Genomic DNA, 15,055 nt, shown 5'->3' with positions numbered 1-15,055 from the left:
AACTGTGAGGCGCCAAGATGCACGGTTTGAGGCGTTATCAGCCCACTGGCGGTGGTCAATGTGGCAGGCACCAAGAGATTTCTTTAGGCAGTCCTTGTACCTTTTCTTTGGTGCACCTCTGTCACGGTGGCCAGTGGAGAGCTCGCCATATAATACGATCTTGGGAAGGCGATGGTCCTCCATTCTGGAGACGTGACCCATCCAGCGCAGCTGGATCTTCAGCAGCGTGGACTCGATGCTGTCGACCTCTGCCATCTCGAGTACCTCGACGTTAGGGGTGTGAGCACTCCAATGGATGTTGAGGATGGAGCGGAGACAACGCTGGTGGAAGCGTTCTAGGAGCCGTAGGTGGTGCCGGTAGAGGACCCATGATTCGGAGCCGAACAGGAGTGTGGGTATGACAACGGCTCTGTTGAGGTCCTCCATCAGCCAGCTCCCCACCATGACTACCAGCCCCCCCACATCTCCATCGGGCACACAAAACTCAAAACGGTCAACCAGTTTACCTATCTCGGCTGCACCATTTCATCAGATGCAAGGATCGACAATGAGATAGACAACAGACTCGCCAAGGCAAATAGCGCCTTTGGAAGACTACACAAAAGAGTCTGGAAAAACAACCAACTATCTTCTCAATAATCATGACATAATTCCCCAAGGATATTTTCTGTTCTCCCTCCACAGAGGCCGTCGTGTTTTCTCCTGATTCACTTCCATCTTTGAAATGTCTCACTCACTCTTGCTCCTTTGTTTTAAGAAGGGCCAATAGGGATATCCAGGAAATGATCAGCCTGTGATAGGGAAGCTCTTGGACTGCATCGGGAAACGCATTTGACACACACCTTTGCAGGAGGAGTCATGCGTGGCCAATCTGGGGAAGTGATGGAGATAATCGAAGAAGGTGACCTAGTGGATGTTGACCATATGGGCTTTGGTCAAGCATTTGGCAAGATCCCTCATGGTTGTCTGATCTTACCGGGAACCATAGAATCCACAGTTACTTGGCAGATTGGATTCAAAATTCCACCATTGTAGTGATGGAAAGGTGTTTTTCTGGCTGAAGGCCTGTGACCATTGGTGCTCCCCAGGGATCAGTGCTGTGGTTCATGATAGATCTAAATGATTTGAATAAAACTGATCGGTAAGTTTGCAGATGACACAAAAATTAATGAGGAAGGTTGACAAAGAAAACAGCAGGATATAGGATCAGTTGGAGACAGCAGATGGAGTTTAAAGGGAGAGTGGTGGAAACAGATAAGATGGGCATGTTTAAGAGACATTAGACCAACACATGGATGGGAAGGGAATGAAAGGACATGGACCATGGCAGGAAGGTTGGTTTACTTTGGAAAGCATTGGATACTAGAGCACTGTTCTATGCTCTTTGAATGGAGGATTTTGCAGACTCAGCGTTTACAGAGCTTAGTGCTGCCTGCCGGGTGGAGAGCAGGGATCAGTGTTGTCCAGATGACCAGAAGCTTTCTGCCAGGATACACATTCTTCGAAGCCAAGGCACTGCTACCACACTGTGGCTACGGGAAACTTGCTCGTCACAGCCTGTACGTGGCCTTGCCACATTGATTCTTTCCAGATGCTCCGCTTTTCTCCCACAGACTGGAAGTGACCAGCATGTTCACCAGGGAGAGAATATGGGGAGTCGATGGGAATGTAGGGGGGGGATAATGGCCGGCACAGATGAAGGGCCTGTTTCCCCGTTGGATGACTGACTCTGGCCAGAACTGTGCAGTGTAGGTGATGATAGATTTACTGCACAGGAACAGGTCCTTCTGCCCAACATGTCCATGATGACTAAGTTGTCTATCTCCCCATTTGGCCCATATCCTAATCCATGTCTTTTAAACCCCCATTATCTCTGGTGGCTGGTTCTCCACATCCAGCACCCTCTGTGTTAAATAGTTGCCCCTCTCAACCCTTGACATCTTTTTATTCTCACCTTAAACTTACGACCTCTAGTTTTAGACTCCCCTGCCCTGGGGAAAGACTATTACAAAATTGATCTTATCCATATCACTCATGATTTTATAAATCTACAAAAAAAAACCCTCACCTCCTATGCTCTAGGGAGACAACTCCCAGCCTAACCAGCCTCTCCCTACTGTTCAAATCCCCCAGTCACAGTAAAATCCTCCTGAATCTTTTCTTCATGTTTCCAGCTTAGTGACTGCCTTCCTGTGATTGGGTGAGCAGAACCTCACACAATACCCCAGGTGCAGACTCACCAATGCCCTGTACCCGCTGTAACATGTCATCCCTGCTCCCGCACTCGGTTCCCTGACTGATGAAGGCAAACGTGTCACTGAGTGTAAATGGTGAAGTCCTGGAGAGTGTTGTAGAACAGAGAAAGCTAGCAGTACAAATGCATTGTTCCCTGTAAGTGGCGGCACAGGTAGACAGGGTGGCGAAGAGCATTTGAGATATTTGTCTTCATCAGTCAGGGCATCTGAGTGAAGGAGCAGGGAGGCCACATTACAACTGTACAGGAGACCATACTTGGGGTATCGGGTATAATTCTGGTCACCCAGCTGTAAGAAAGATGTTATTAATCTGGAAAAGGTGAAGAAACAGATTCACAAGGATGATACAGGTTCAAGGTTCCTTTTCTTGTCATGTAATAATACATTAAAAATATAATATAAATGATCTACTTTGACTTTTGTCTGCGTAAGGCAAACAAACGTCGCCATGAGCATTGCCCAGTGCTCCAATAATAATTTAGACAGGCAGTACTGTAGCTGGTCAATTCGGCCCCATGAGTCCGTGCCACCCAATTTACACCCCTTTAACCTACACCCTGGTACATTTTTGAATGGTGGGAGGAAACCAGACCCCCGGAGAAAACCCCCGCAGACACAAGGAGAACATACAAACTCCTTACAGACACCATGGGATTTAAACCCAGGTCCGTCCCTGATCGCTGGTGCTGCAAAGGCGTTGCGCTCACCGCTCCGCCAACCGCAAGAGAACCAAAAGAGTATCTGTGGATTCGCCAAGTTTTCAACACGGCACCTTATCAAACACCTTCTGGAAATCCAAACGCCCAACATCCAGCTGTTCCCCATCCTCTGCGGTCGATATATCCTCAAAGAGCACCAGTGAATTGGTCACACAAGACCTGTCCACCCTGAATCCAAGCTGTATCCACTTTATGTCAGATTTCTTGCATTTATCAGTACTTCTTCCTTAATGAGAACTTCAAGCATTTACCTGACTACACATGCTAAGGTAACTGAATGATCTGGCTGTGGACACAGCTCCACTTACCCTCCCTTCCCCTTAATGCCCCTTTCATTCAAAAATCTATCTAAAATATATTTAATGAAGCAGCCTCTACTGCTTCCTTGGGCAGGGACTGCCACAGATTCACCCCTCTCTGGGAGATGCAATTTTCCCTTACTTCTGTCTTAAATCTACTCCCCTGTATCTTCAGGCAGTTCCCAAGTTCTAGTCTCACCTACCATCTCTCCATTTCTATCCTGTCTATCCCTTTCATATGTCTCTACCCCTTATCCTTCTAAGCTCCAGCGAGAATAGTCCCAGGCAACTCAACCCCTCCTCACTGGATCACCCCTTCATTTTTGGAATCAACCTGTTGAACCTGCTCTGCACTGCCCCCAAAACCAGTTTATCCTTTCTCAGGTAAGGAGACCAAAACTGGACCCAGTACTCCAGGTCCCAGCAGAACCTCCCTGCTCTGAAATTCAACCCTCTAGCTATGAAAGTCAACATTCTCCATTTGTGTTCCAGAAACCTTGCTGCACCCATAGACCAAAATGTTGTGATTCATTCACAAGCATTCCTGAGACTCTCGACACAACAGCACACTGGAATCATTCACCTTTTCAATAATAGACTCTAGTTTATTTCCAAAGTGGATGACCTCACATTTACCAACACTGCCCATCCACTTAACTTATCTATATACATATATAATGTGTACAATAGTGGCCCAACATTGACCCCTGTGGCACTCCACTTAACACTGATTGCCAACCAACTCTGCCTTCTATCAGTTAACCATCCATGCTGAGGCATTATCCCCAGTCGCATGAAGCCTTGTCTTATGGATTCGTTTTTTGCATGGTGTAGTGGGCCGAGAGGCCGTGCAAGTGAATGGGCTGTATCGCTGCAACATGCAGCCAGTCCAAGATGGCACAGGCCCCTTCTTCACTGCTGAGAAGGAGCCTGCGCCTAGCACCACATGCGGGCTAAGGAGCCCTTCATTTACGCGTAGCGGCCAGCTGTCCGGGGAGTGACACCCCGGTGCGATGACGTCACTTCTGGAAGCTGGAGGGTATGCCACGGAAGTGGGCGGGCCAGCGCAGAGACGTGGTGAACTCAAACTAATGAAGTCATTCTTTGGTTCACCCTCATGCTGTATGGACACCTCTTTATTCTGTAGCGCTGCCGCAACAGTCGCTGCACCTTATCAAACACCTTCTGGAAATCCAAGTGCACATCATCCAGCTGTTCCCCTTTATCCAATGCGCTTGATATATCCTCAAAGAACACCAGTGAATTTGTCACACGAAACTTGTCCACCCTGAATCCAAGCTGTATCTGCTACATGTCAGATTTTTCACATTTATCAGTACTTCTTACTTAATGAGAACCAAGCATTTACCTGACTACATGTTAAGTAACTGGCCTATAATTACCTGCCTTTTATCTACTTCTGGTTTTAAACACTGAGGTGATATTCGCTCTCTGCCCAGAGTCCAGAGAATTTTGGTAAATTATCACCAACATCTCTACTATAATTTTCCCTATTTCTTTCAGTCCCTGGGTTGCATTCCATCGGGACCAGGGGTGACATGGTTGGTGCAGCGGTTAGCGCAATGCCTTAACATTGCCAGCGATCAGGACCAGGCTTCAAATCTCATGCTGTCTGTAAGGAGTTTGTACGTTCTTCCTGTGTCTGTGTGGGTTTTCCCTGGGGACTCCAGTTTCCTCCCACCATCCAAAAATGTTCTGGTGGTAACAGGTTAATTGGAAGGAAATTGGGCGACATGGACTCATGGGCTGAAATGGCCTGTTACTATGTTGTATGTCTAAATTTAAAATTAAAAAAAATCTTCCTACAGACCCACTAGTTTGCTCAACACTATGTGACAGAGTATATTGATATGTTTTTGGAAGATAAATTGGGAATTGTTTGTTAGTGTAGGTCACATACAAACACTTTAAAACGGATCTTGTTTGAAATACTGGAGCTCTGCCCCATGCTAGATGTATCGGTTCCACAGATTTTGCAAGAGCTTTGGAGAGTGCTTCACTAACGGACTGTTGTTTACAAAAAGGCCACAGATGAAAGATCTTGTTGGAGCCGCAGATTGTCTGGAAATGTTCTAAGAGGGTCATGTGGTTTTGCAAGCAGAGAGAGTCAAACAGGCTTTCTCTCAGAGAGAGAGAGAGATTACTTCTACAGTGTTACAGCCAGTAACAGTAGCTGGGACTGGAACAGGACAAGCTGGCAAGCTTGTGGAAAGCCCCATTTGGAAGATGGATTTGTTAGTGTTTTGTTCATCCTGGTCGAAGCCCTTGTGGTTCATGCAAGAGGAGAGGACTGGCTGTCCTTTGTTCAGTTGGAATGTGAAACAAAAAGGAACTCTGTGATGACCTGAAAGAAAGAGGTTATCATCTGGAGAACCCTGAAGGGGGAAAGTTTCATCAGCAAGACACTGACGTGGCTGATTAAAAAGGAATCAGTTGTGGATATCCTGGAACAACAAATCTCTCTCTGAAAACCGACAAGAACCTTCCTGAGCGGTAACCATTTATCTTTCAAGCACCAAAGCCTGGTGAACTTCATAAATGTTAAATTCTGTGCACAGTATAAGAATTGCCTGCAACCAGTGAACTTGGAGGAATGAGAAGTGAGATTGGACTGTGAACCAAAGAACTTTTCTAAACTTACACACACGTGCGCTTAGAATTAGAAGGGGGTTAAGTTAAGTGAGTTAAGTCAATCGTGATAAGTTAAAGTGTGATTCTGTTTTCAAGTTTAAAGATAATTAAAAGCGACTTTTGTTGAAGTAACCATTTGTCTTGGTGATTATCTATTGCTGCTGGGTTTTGGGGTCCTCTGGGCTCGTAACAACTATCTCTTAAGTGATAGTGATGGTATTGAGGTCCTCACCTCCAATTGCTGTTTAACAGTAACTTTTGGAACATCCAGAGGTTACCTTCAGTGTGATATTTGATACTTTACCCCTTTGCATCATCTCAAAGATCTATTTTAACTTTTACTTCTCTTTTCTGTTTTATATACTCATAAAAACATTTATTGTCTGCTTTATATTCTGCGTTAAATTAGTTTCAGAATCAATCTTCCCTTTCTGACTTCAGTGGTGGGCAAACTACTGGAGAGAATTCTTGGGGACAGGATTTAGAAAAGCAAAGTCTTCTCAGGGATAAGTCAACATATCTTTACGAGAGGCAGGTCATGCCTCACAAGCCTAATTATTGAGCAGGTGACAAACAAATTGATGAAGGTAGTCCAATTTATTGTCAAGTAACAAAGACAGCAAAATTACAGGGATTTTCTTTACAGCAGATAGACAGATTTGCCATTGGCAGAAATTGCCCAAAACTCCTCTTACAGTCAGAGAAAGAGAAGCAAAGAGAGTTCGCCCAGAGTCACCGAGTGTTCGTGGATTTGCCTCCAGAGCTTCCGCAGCCCCTGCAGTGTCCAGTCCAAACTATCAACAGCCCGAGCTCCCGATCCGAACCTCTAATATGATCAAGAACTCCCCCCTCGGCATCCCTCTCACATTCCAGTTCTGATACCTGGCACCCCTTCAGCCTGGCTTGAGCCAGTCTCTAGCAGTCTGGGTGTGAACCCCTCGACCGCAGTCGCCATCAGCCCACAGCCTGCGTGGGCTCCTCGCCTCCAGTCTCAAACAGCCCCGCCACCTGTGTGTTTCTTCAACGGCAGAACCCCTCACAGGTCCGCCGCCGAGGTCACCTTCTCAGATGGTGGGGGGAGGTCACCCCATTTTCTAGGGCCCTGCCTCAGTCCTCTGCAACCCCTCGTGGCTGTTGGTGATCACAGGCATCACCATCTTGGCCGCAGTCCCTGCAGCCACAGAATTTTTAAATAAGACCACTGTCGCCTCCATTTACTGGCCGTTTAAAGCCTATGTGGAGCTGATGGCAGTTGGACTGGGTGCTTGGACCCCACAGGAGTGCTGTGACTCCACTCCCATTATTGTAGCTCTGACAGTGCTATATGACTCTGTACATTGTCATTCTGGTCATTAATATAGATGACATACACCAGTGGTCCCAGCACCGATCCTTCAGGCTTACAACTCATTACAGACCTCCAGACTGAGTAACAACTCCCCCTCCCCTCTCCCACACTGATCCCTACCATCAAGCCAAGGATGTTACATGGTTTCAAGGGGACTTGGATAACTTGTCATTTATCTTTAAGAACTGAGTCCGTAGACATTGATAGGCAGGGACGGCGTCAGAATAAGTCAAAGCGTGGGGCATTAGGTAACTGCGGAGGGTGCAACCTGACATTCGAAAACTTGGTCAGCGGGGCGGAGGGGTGGTGTTGCCTACCACAAACCTCCTCCTTGCATCACCATCCACCTCCCCTCCCTCCAACGTAACAAATGAGCTGCTTAAATTGCATGGAGACTAATGGCGCTGAATGCTAGAGACACTAGAGACATTGGTGCTGCGGGGGGTTGCCTCGTTTTGGGGGTCAATGCCCATGAATGCCCCCCTTGGCATTGACCCTGTTGATAAGTGCTGCCTACGGCTGAGACTTTACTGCGTTCTATCAAGGATGGCCTCCTATTACCTCTACCTCTCTGAGGTAAGGAGCAGTTGTGACCGACCCACAACGCGAGAGCACCTGGAAATCTCTCCCTGTGAATGAGTTCGACTCCAGTGTCATCTCCACTGGAGCTGATTCAGCCCCATGATGTTGGGGAGACTTTGCTGAAGTTCACCATGGGCTCAGGGAGATATGCAAAGACCATATGGATGGTATGTCGCCAGAAGTAAGTGCATATGAGGACAGGAATCTCTGGGCCATGCTTGTTGAACACCCTTTTCCTCAGATGGTCAGGGGTTTTGCTAGAGATTAAAAGGAATTGGTGGGCTGCGTTAATTTGGATCACCATTGAGACAAGAGGTCCTGATGGAGATATTGAGCCAGGCCCTTCCTGTTTGAGGGCAGAGTTGATGGCCCAGCGTTCTACTGCACCCCCAGCTTGTGTGCACTGCCGGAACTGCTGTAATGGTAGTATTGCCGCCAATGCAGACCCAGGAGCGTGGGGAGTGGAGAGAGGGATCTATTCTGCAGGGTCCTGCTGCCCAGTCCTAAGCCGATGGTTCCATACATGCCTGTTCATGGAGTCGACGGTGCACATAAGTGGTATCCTGTAACTGCGGAGTCTGTGCCCAAGATGGCGGCGCCTGTGTTAACCAGTGGCCACCAGGGGGTTTTCAGCCTCCGGGGAGTAGTGGACTGGCACAAGGTACCAGAAATGGGAAAAACACCCTCCGCCCCCCGGTGAGAAGGAGAAGCATAGATGGTGACCCTACAGGGAAGGTGACCACAGCAATGGATCAGCAAGGGGCTCAGTGGCTGAAGAACTCGCACGTGCGGTGCAGGCAGCTGGGGACTGGCTCGTGGGAACCAGGCATTGGAAGTGGGATGCGAGAGGGTGCTGAGGGCAAGAAGGGCTCCCCAAGGGCCTAGGGCGCTGAAGGCTTCCTGGTTGTATTTGAGGTTTGGACCTGGAGCGTGGGCGGCCGATGGAACAAACAGGAAGTGGGGTGTGCGGCCGCAGAGGATGTAGGAGGATGTAGGAGCACTGGAGTGACTCTGAAGGGATTTCCTTTTGCTTCCCTATCTCTCTTTCTGTAAAGAGTACCTGTTGACACTAATGACTACTCTTGGTCTGCATTATGGCTGGCAGCAGTCAGGTGGGTACATATTCTGTACTATTGCATGTCAAGAAAGGTATCTTGATTCATCCTGTCTTACATTTCACTGATCTGACATTAACCTTGAACAGTGAGTATTGGGAAACTAAGTTAATCTGTGAATGACTGTAGTCAGCTGGGGAAAGTACAGATTTCCCTGGAATTTATTGCTCTTCTCTCAATAACAGTGCAACTTTGCATTCTGGCCCATGCAGTGTGTCATGCCAACGCACGAGATAAGGACCATTGCTCTCGGTTGGTTAGTTATCTTTCCTGTTGATCCCCTGATTCAATGACACCCTACAGTTCAAGTACTGACTGGTATGTGTATCCTCTCTGGTGCTGGGCACTGACCCCTGCTGACCAGTGCAGGTACTGCGGCTAGCAGTGGGGGAGCTGTGGGGAGCAGAGCTGTGAGATAGGTGGGTGGTGATGGGGAGAAGGTGTGTGGGGGTTGAGGAGAGGTGTGGGTGTGAGGGAAGGGTGTTAGGGAGGCATGGGTGTGATGGGAATGGGTTGGAGGTGGGGGAGGGCTGGGGTGGTGAAGGGGTGTGGGCTGGGTGAGGGGTTATAGGGATGAAAAGGGGTATAGGGATCAGGGAAGGGGATGGGGGTGTGAGGGGGTGGAGGCGGGTTGTGGTGGTGAGAGTGGGAGAAGTGGGGGTGGGAAGGTTGTGGAGGGTGGGAGGGATGTGGGGGAAGGGGTGTTATGAGGGCTGTGGGGGAGTAGTGTGAGAGATGAGTCTTTTCTTTGGCTTGGCTTCGCGGACGAAGATTTATGGAGGGGGTAAAAAGTCCACGTCAGCTGCAGGCTCGTTTGTGGCTGACAAGTCCGATGCGGGACAGGCAGACACGGTTGCAGCGGTTGCAGGGGAAAATTGGTTGGTTGGGGTTGGGTGTTGGGTTTTTCCTCCTTTGCCTTTTGTCAGTGAGGTGGGCTCTGCGGTCTTCTTCAAAGAAGGTTGCTGCCCGCCAAACTGTGAGGCGCCAAGATGCACGGTTTGAGGCATTATCAGCCCACTGGCGGTGGTCAATGTGGCAGGCACCAAGAGATTTCTTTAGGCAGTCCTTGTACCTTTTCTTTGGTGCACCTCTGTCACGGTGGCCAGTGGAGAGCTCGCCATATAACACGATCTTGGGAAGGCAATGGTCCTCCATTCTGGAGACGTGACCCATCCAGCGCAGCTGGATCTTCAGCAGCGTGGATTCGATGATGTCGACCTCTGCCATCTCGAGTACTTCGACGTTAGGGATGAAAGCGCTCCAATGGATGTTGAGGATGGAGCGGAGACAACGCTGGTGGAAGCGTTCTAGGAGCCGTAGGTGGTACCGGTAGAGGACCCATGATTCAGAGCTGAACTGGAGTGTGGGTATGACAACAGCTCTGTATACGCTTATCTTTGTGAGGTTTTTCAGTTGGTTGTTTTTCCAGACTCTTTTGTGTAGTCTTCCAAAGGCGCTATTTGCCTTGGCGAGTCTGTTGTCTATCTCATTGTCGATCCTTGCATCTGATGAAATGGTGCAGCCGAGATAGGTAAACTGGTTGACCGTTTTGAGTTTTGTGTGCCCGATGGAGATGTGGGGGGGCTGGTAGTCATGGTGGGGAGCTGGCTGATGGAGGACCTCAGTTTTCTTCAGGCTGACTTCCAGGCCAAACATTTTGGCAGTTTCCGCAAAGCAGGACGTCAAGCGCTGAAGAGCTGTCTCTGAATGGGCAACTAAAGCGGCATCGTCTGCAAAGAGTAGTTCACGGACAAGTTTCTCTTGTGTCTTGGTGTGAGCTTGCAGGCGCCTCAGATTGAAGAGACTGCCATCCGTGCGGTACCGGATGTAAACAGCGTCTTAGAGCTGGATGAGGTTCTCACCCTGGTTGAGACATATAAGGCAATCGAACAACTGAAAAGTGGCAAAGCAGCAGGTATGGATGGAATCCCCCCAGAGGTCTGGAAAGCTGGCGGCAAAACTCTGCATGCCAAACTGCATGAGTTTTTCAAGCTTTGTTGGGACCAAGGAAAACTGCCTCAGGATCTTCGTGATGCCACCATCATCACCCTGTACAAAAACAAAGGCGAGAAATCAGACTGCTCAAACTACAGGGGAATCACGCTGCTCTCCATTGCAGGCAAAATCTTCGCTAGGATTCTCCTAAATAGAATAATAACTAGTGTCGCCGAGAATATTCTCCCAGAATCACAGTGCGGCTTTCGCGCAAACAGAGGAACTACTGACATGGTCTTTGCCCTCAGACAGCTCCAAGAAAAGTGCAGAGAACAAAACAAAGGACTCTACATCACCTTTGCTGACCTCACCACACCGTGAGCAGGAAAGGGCTTTGGCAAATACTAGAGCGCATCGGATGTCCCCCAAAGTTCCTCAACATGATTATCCAACTGCACGAAAACCAACAAGGCGAGAGATGAGTAACACTAATCTAAAAGAAAAGTGAGGATTGTGAGAGATGAGTAAAAACTGATATAAAAATATGAAGATGAGGAAACTAGTATAGATATATGTGTAATGAATAAAGCCAGTATGAATAGGATAAGAATAGATATTAGAATGTAGGAAGTAAAGTTAGTCTGAACAAGATAAGTGTCTTCTAGCCCTAGACAAATTAGCAAGTTCTGTCTGCATATGTAATTAGTAAGCCCTAGACAGTATTAGCAAGTTCTGCATATGAAGAGGTTGTAGCCCTGAGGGTCAGGAAGGTGTGAATTAGAACAAAGGATAATGACGTAGGCAGACAGGATTGCCTAATGCCAAACCCATCCAGGAGGCAGAAGAATGTAAAGGGGAGGGTATTCCTATACTGAAATCAACTGTACAAAAGTTGGGTGAGCCCCAGTGTATGTGTGTATTCCCAGGGTAAGGGGAAGCACCCAACTTTGCATTGTTGTATAATAAATGTTCTTTGTTCTCAATTTTTGTCTCGAGCAATTTCTGTGAAGGTACTTCTGTTTCTAATAGTAGGGAAGTGGTGTGGGGGTGAGGGAAGATTGTGGGGGTGTGGGAGTGGGGGAGGAGTGAGAGGACGGTATGTGGGTTAGACAAGTGTGTGGGGAGGAAGTGAGGTTGGGGAGGGTGTGGAAATGAGGGTAGGGTGTGGAGTAGTAGTGTCAAGTCTCCTTTGTTTATCTTTCATACTATGCTTGCACGGTAAAGACGAGATACCATTTCTCCAGGACCATGGAGCATATTTACACAAATATAAGTGAGAATAAAAGCTAAACACATTAAGATATTAAAATATTTAAGACGTATACAATAAAGATCCATGGTACCCTATCCACATATGTTCTGGGAGTTCAGGACCCTGATGGCTTGGGGGGAAAAAGCTGTTGCCCAATCTGGACGTAAGGGCCCGGGCACTGCAGTACCTCCTACCAGTTGGCAGAAGGGAAAACAGTTTACATGATGGGAGTGTGGAGTCCTTCACAATGTTTATTCTTTCGTCTGCATCGAGTGTTGTAAATGTCCTCTGTGGTAGGAAGAGAGCCCCCAGTGATTTTTTCCACTTACTTCACTATCCTCTGAAGGGTATTGCGGTCCGAGAAGTTACAGCTTCCAAACCAGATGGTGATGCAGTTGCACAGGATGCTTTCGATACATCCTCTGTAGAATATAGTGAGAAGGTGGGAGATGAACTTTCCTCAGCCTTCGCAGGAAGTAGAGGGGCTGTTGGGCTTTCTTGGCTATGGAGCTGGTGTTAAGGGACCAGGTGAGATTCTCCACCAGGTGCACTCCAAGGAACTTGATACTCTTGACGACCTCAATGATGGAGACATCAATGGTCAGTGGTTCCGCCCACCCCCAGGCCCTCCTGAAGTCGACAACCATCTCTTTTGTATTTTTAATGCTCAGATACAGGTTGTTGGCTGTGCACCAGTCTGCTAGTGACTGCACCTCATCTCTATACATTGACTTGTCATTCTTACCGATCAGGCCCACCACAGTCACGTCGTCAGCAAACTTGATGATGTGGTTTGAGCTGTGTTTGGCTGCACAGTCGTGGGTCAGCAGAGTGAACAGCGGTGGACTAAGCACACAGCCCTGGGGGCCCCCTGCGCTCAATATGATGGTCTTGGAGATGCTGTTACTGATCTGGACTGCCTGTAGTCTCCCGACAGGAAGTTGAGAAATCAATTACAGAGGGAGGTGTTTAGACCCAGTAGGTATAATTTACCTCAGTTAAATGTTGAGCTGATGTCAAACAGCATTCGAACATACTACTCCTTGTTTTCCAGGTGGGTGAGGGCTAGATGGAGGGTGGTGGTGATGGCATCATCTGTGGAGTGGTTGGATCGATATACGAACTGCAGGGGGTCTAGTGACGGGGGCAGCAGGAGCTTGATGTGCCCCATGAAGAACCTCTCGAAGCACAATGATGATGGATGTGAGTATGACAGGGCAGTAGTCAATGAGGTAGGGCACAGATGACATCTTTGGCACAGAGACAATGGTGGTGGCTTTGAGGCACGTTGGGACCATGGCACTTCTCATGAAGCCTTGTCTTATGGATTTGTTTTAAAGATGTCGTTTAGAACATCTTCTGGCTGAGTTGCACTTCCCCTGAGCACTCTACTGGGAATGTTATCCAGTCCAGCAGCTTTCCAATGTGGATGGAGAGGTGGCGATGGGGCAGGATTGTGGGGGAGGGGAGTAGGAGTGGGTGAGGAGGGCTCTAGTGGGGAATGGGCATGGGGAGGGATGTTTGGAGAGTTGTTTGCGTGGGGGATGGGGATTGAGTGTTGTGAGGGGTTTTTGGGAGTGGAAATGAACCTTTTCCTTCATCCATGTGTTGTCTAAGAACTCACACATGCATATAGATGAAACATGGTGTTAGAAGTGAGATGAAGGAAATTAGAAGTGTGAGAGATGAGTAAAACTAATATGAAAATATGAGAGATGAAGAAAGCTAGTATGGATATATGTGTAATGAATAAAGCCAGTATGAATAGGATAAGGGTAGATAATAGAATGTAAAGTAAAGTTAGTCTGAATAAGATAAGGGTCTTCTAGCCTTAGAGAGAGTCAGCAAGTTCCGCATATGTAATTAGTAAGCCCTTAGACAGAATTAGCAAGTTCTGCATATAAGAGTTAGTAGCCCTGAGGGTTGGGAAGGTGTGAATAAGGACAATGACATGATGGAACACAGACAGGATACCCCCTGGTCCTCCAAGTTCACAGAAACAGCACGTAGGCAGACAGGATTGCCTAATGCCAAACTTATCCAGGAGGCAGAAGAATGTTGGGGGGGGGGAGGGTACCTCTACAATGAAATGAACTGTATAAAAGTTGAGGTGAGCCCCAGTATGTGTGTGTATTCCCAGGGCAAGGGGAAGCACCCAACTTTGCATTGTTGTGTAATAAATGTTCTTTGTTCTCAATTTTTGTCTCGAGCATATTCTGTTAAGGTACTTCTGTTTCTCACAGAAGGAAATACATTAAAAGGTAAAATCTAAAGTCAACAACTGATCAGTGAAGAGAAGCTAACACAATGAAAAATGGAGGGATTACATCCACCAGCGTAACTTCAGCTGACAGGTAATGTGTCTGAAAATTTGAACAGATTTATACAGCATTTTGTATTGTATTTAGTGGCAGTTGGAGCTGATGAGAAAAGTATTAAACTGAAAGCCCTGGAAGTGTATAATAGCCACATTTGCTGCTGAAGGAGACAAAATGAAACTGGAAAAAAATAATGGAACAGTTTGAGAGGCACAGATTTTTCACGTGTACAGAAAATGGAAGAAAGTATTGATCAGTATGTGAATGAATTGAGAAACAGAGCAAAATGTGTGAATTTGGTGGACTGACCGACTTGCTGATAAAAGACAGACTTGTGTATGGTATTCCAGATAATAGTCTGAAGGAAAGACTGCTAAGAGAGCAAAATCTAGACCTGGAAAAAACCATAGCACTCTGTAGAGCTGCAGAAACTGTAAAAACGCAGGCAAAAGAGCTGTTCAATGAAACTAGCTGCAAAGTCGATGCATTGATTAAGAACAGATATAAACCATTTAAAAAGCGCACCAAAATGGAAAGAAAGGTGTGGCCAGTGAACAAAAATGAAAGGGACAATTAAAAG

Source organism: Narcine bancroftii, chromosome 3 (genome assembly GCF_036971445.1).
Source record: "Narcine bancroftii isolate sNarBan1 chromosome 3, sNarBan1.hap1, whole genome shotgun sequence".
Lineage (NCBI taxonomy): Eukaryota > Metazoa > Chordata > Chondrichthyes > Torpediniformes > Narcinidae > Narcine > Narcine bancroftii.
Note: the sequence above shows the minus strand (reverse complement) of the source record.